General features: G+C 42.1%; 1 pseudogene; it reads right to left on the reverse strand.

Annotated features, from left to right (window-relative positions):
- Positions 1–978: 978 nt before the first annotated feature.
- Positions 979–1,075, reverse strand: LOC130025816 (uncharacterized; annotated as a pseudogene).
- Positions 1,076–4,201: the final 3,126 nt, after the last annotated feature.

Here is a 4,201-nt window from a genome sequence, read left to right on the forward strand (position 1 = left end):
CTGATTCGGTTTATTAGGATTCTTTCTCTTTTCTTCTTTGTGAGTTCTGCTAGTGGTTTATCGATCTTATTTATTTTCTCAAAGAACCATCTCTTGCTTTTGTTGATCTACTGGATTGTATTTTGGGATTATATTTCATTGGTATCTGCTCCAGGTTTTATTATTTTTTTCCTCCTGGCTAGTTTGGACTCTTTTTCTTGGTATTTTCCAAAATCTTGAGCTGTAAGTTATTTTTGTAGGCCCTTTCTATCTTCCAGTTGAATTCTGGCGGAGCTATAAACTTTCCTCTTAGAACTGCTTTTGCTCTGTCCCACACGTTCTGATAGTTCCTCGTTATCATTTTTTTTCTGGAATCTTTTTATTTCCTCTTTGATTTCTTCTCTAAGCCAATGGTTGTTCATTATTTCCCTCAAATAAAATATTTTCTTGCCGAGTTTTTGTCTGTTTGATCTATTGAGAAGTGAGAAAGTACTGTTGAAATCTCCATCTAGTATTGTGTTGCTATCAATGTTTTTCTTTAAGTCTATTAGAAGTTGTTTTTACGTATTTTTCTGGTCTGTCATTAGGAGCATATACATTGAGGAGGGTGAGTTCTTTCTGATGTACAGATCCCATGATCATTAAGAAATGACCTTTACTGTCTCTTATAACCTTTAGCCTGAAGTCCACGTGGTCTGATACTAGTATGGCCACTGCAGCTTTTTGGAGGTGTTCTTTTCTTGAAGAATTGTTTTCCAGCCTTTGACTTTGAGCCCATGGTTGCTTTGATTATTCAGATATTTTTCTTGCAGGCAGCAGAATGTTGGGTTCAGTTTTCTATTTCATCCTGCCATCCTGTGCCTCTGAATTGGTGTACTTAGTCCATTGACATTGAGAGAGATCATTGTGATGGGGATTTTTGCTATCTTTATGTCAAAATTTTGAGTATTTGTGGGGCTTGTCTTAGCTTAAAGTAGCCCTGTTAATTCTTAATGCAACAAAAATGTGGAACACTTTACAAGTTGGCCTGTCATCTCTGTGTAAGGATCATGCTAATCTCTGTATCATTTCAATTTTAGTATATGTGTTGCCAAACTGAGTATAAGAGCTGATTTTTTTCCCTATTTTTCTCTTCTGATTTCTTTGAGTGTTGTCCTTACTCACTCCTATGGCAGACAGTGATTCCCAATCTAGGAAGGTATTTCAAAGCAGCTTGAAGTGATAAATTTAGAACATTAATGTCCCAGAAGGAAAAGTCTGGTTTTTACCATATTATCTTTTACCATACCCAGGGCATAAGTTTTGCAAAATAATTCTTTTGGAAGACGGTGTATCAGTCTTGTTTAATGCTCTACCCTGAAACCTTCATTAAGAAAATTAAACTGGAGCCTTTTGATATTCTCACCTCGGTCCCGTGTACATCTCCAGAAAACGGTGGATTGCGTTGTCCGCACTTTGACCACCTTGAAAGTAAGTAGGATTTTTCTCCTGAAGGAAGAGGTGAGAAGCATATTGATGATTTCATTCCACCTTATTACAAGTTCAACTTGAAGGGAAGGTGAGACTCATGAGGCTCCTGTAAAGGACATAAAAGGGGTCTCAATGTAGTTTAATGGCCAAGACACATTAACAGCACAGATGACTCAAAGTAACCTGTGTGCATCTTTGTGTGTATAGTGAGTTTTATATCTACTCATAGTGATTCTCAGTCATTCCACATGGGCAAAACAGACCTGTAATTAAAAATCTAGTTCCCTGAGCAGAATGGGCTTTCTTAGGTGATTGAACATGTGTGTAATATTTTATTACTAAGCACATACAACTGTTTGAATGATGTGTACTTTTAGATCTAAAATTAAGTCTAAATATCTCTGAAATGACAGTCTCCTGACGCCGCACCTGGCTTTCCTCACCAGGGCCCCTTGGAGGGTGTGGGTTGTGTTTCCCTCACCAACCCGAGCAGAGACCTGACAGCTGAAGACCTCTGCAACCAGCAATAGGTATGCTTAAGACCACTCTCACCACACTTGAAGGAGCCTCATGCATGAAGAACTGGCAGAGGAACCCAGGTGTGCGGGACCCGGGGCTGAGATATTCAAGTCTGCTCGGACCAAGAATGGGCCTCCTCCATCCAGATCCCCCATCTTCCAGTAGCTAAGTGTTACACCCCCGGACTGCCTCTGGAGCCATGTAATCCCATCAATGGCCAAGATCCAGAGACTGGATCTTGTTGATAAGACAACAACTCATATTGTCCAGTTCTCTTTCTCGGAGAACATGGCAGGTTACCAAGCATATCTTGCGTACATGGCAGAGACTGGCAAGCTACCCGTGGTGTATTCTATATGCCAAAACCCAGAAACAATGAAGTATCTCATTTCTCTGACCGTGAAAAAACCTCCAATGTGGTACTTGCTAAAATCTGAGGGCTAGGACGAATGGAGATGTAACTGGTGCCTGCTCAAGGAAATCGTTCTCCACCACCAATGATACCAGTATTCCTCCCACCCTGTCCCCAAACGTGCTTTGTGGCAGGGCATTCTCTTTTGTTCTCTGGGGCCATGGCATGCCAGAGAGCCACTCGTGGTGGGCAACTCATGGTCTTGGCTGGCAGGACGAATGGGCTGGTTTCACCCCTCACCCCCAATCCCATGAGGCTGTAGTTGCCCTGTCACCCTAGCTCATACCTGGCTGTCCAATAGTCTCTGAGGTGGTGGGAATCGTGCCGCCAGTGGGGAGAAAGGCAGAAGCGACAAATACCCTTTCCCACCTGAGGGAGAATGGTGCCGTAGCTTAATGCATAGTTCAGTCGCATTTCTGCCAAAAGCCTCTGGGTTCTGAATTGGATCCACTTGCCTCTGGTGCTGTGGTCGTGCCGGATAGCCTCTTGTGGGGGTCAAATCGTGATCTTGGTGGGGCAGAAAGAATGGCTCTATGGTCTACTTTTGTCATGCATCTCCCACCCAGAGCGGGTCCTCCAAATACCCTTTAGTGGGTGTTCTGACCTCTATCTGAGCTGCCTTTCCCCCCAGCATGTGATGCCGGCTTACAAGGCCTGGAGCATATCTCCTAGTCCTTATCACTCTATTCTTGGGTATTAGTCTCTCATTCTGTTACTTTATATTCCACAGATGAGTACAACCTTTCAATGTCCGTCCATATCTTTCTGACTCATTTCACTTTCTATGTTGATCCACTTTATGCAAATTTCATGACTTCTTCTTTTCTAACAGCTGCATAGTATTCCACTGTGTAGATGAAACAAAGTGTTATTAACAAGTCATCTGTTCTTGGGCACTAGGTTTTTTTTTCCCCAGATTTTGGCTATTGTGAACAGTGCAGCAATGAACATACAAGTGCAGATGTCATTTCGGCTGTACTTTTTTGCTTCTCCAGGCTATATTTCCAGGAGTGATATTGCTGGGTCAAATGGGAGCTCAATTTCTAGTATTCGGAGAACCGTTCATACTGTTTTCCAAAATGGCTGAACCTGTCCGCATTTCCACCAGCAGTGAAGGAGAGTCCCTTTTTCCCCACATACATGGCAACACCGGTAGCTTTTGTTCTTTTGGATGTGGGTCAGTTTCAGTGGTGTGAGGTGATATCTCTTTGTTGGTTGGACCTGCATTTCCCTGATGATTAGTGATGAAGAGCATTTTTCATGTGCCTTTTGGCCATTCGGTATCTTCTTTGGGAAAGTTACTGTTCATTTCATCATCCCATTTTCTGATGGGGTTGCATGATTTCTTCTTGTAGAGTTCAACAAGTGCCTTGTATATCGTTGATATCAACCCCTTATTACATAGGCATTGGGTGAATATCCTTTCCCATTCTGTAGATTGTCTTTGTATTCTGGTCACTGTTTCTTTTGAGGTGCAGGAGCTACTTAATTTAAGATAGTCCCCTTTGTTCATCTCTGTTTTCACTTTTTTGGCCAGTGGCATGTTATCTTTGAAGATACCTTTAGCTTCAATGTCGTGGACGGTTTTGCCCACCTTGTCTTCAATGTACCTGATGAATTCTGTTCTGATGTTGAGGTCTTTGACCCATTTTCATCTGACTTTTGTGCTTGCTGTTAGGTAGAGGTTTGAGCCCATTTTATTGCATGTAGCTGTCCAGTTTTTCCAGCACCGTTTGTTAAAGAAGTCTTTCTTGCTCCACTTCACATTTCTTGCTCCCTTATCAAAGATTAGATGAACATATATTTGAAGGTGTGTGTCAG

This window comes from Sorex fumeus, unplaced genomic scaffold (genome assembly GCF_029834395.1).
Source record: "Sorex fumeus unplaced genomic scaffold, SorFum_2.1 ptg000032l, whole genome shotgun sequence".
NCBI lineage: Eukaryota > Metazoa > Chordata > Mammalia > Eulipotyphla > Soricidae > Sorex > Sorex fumeus.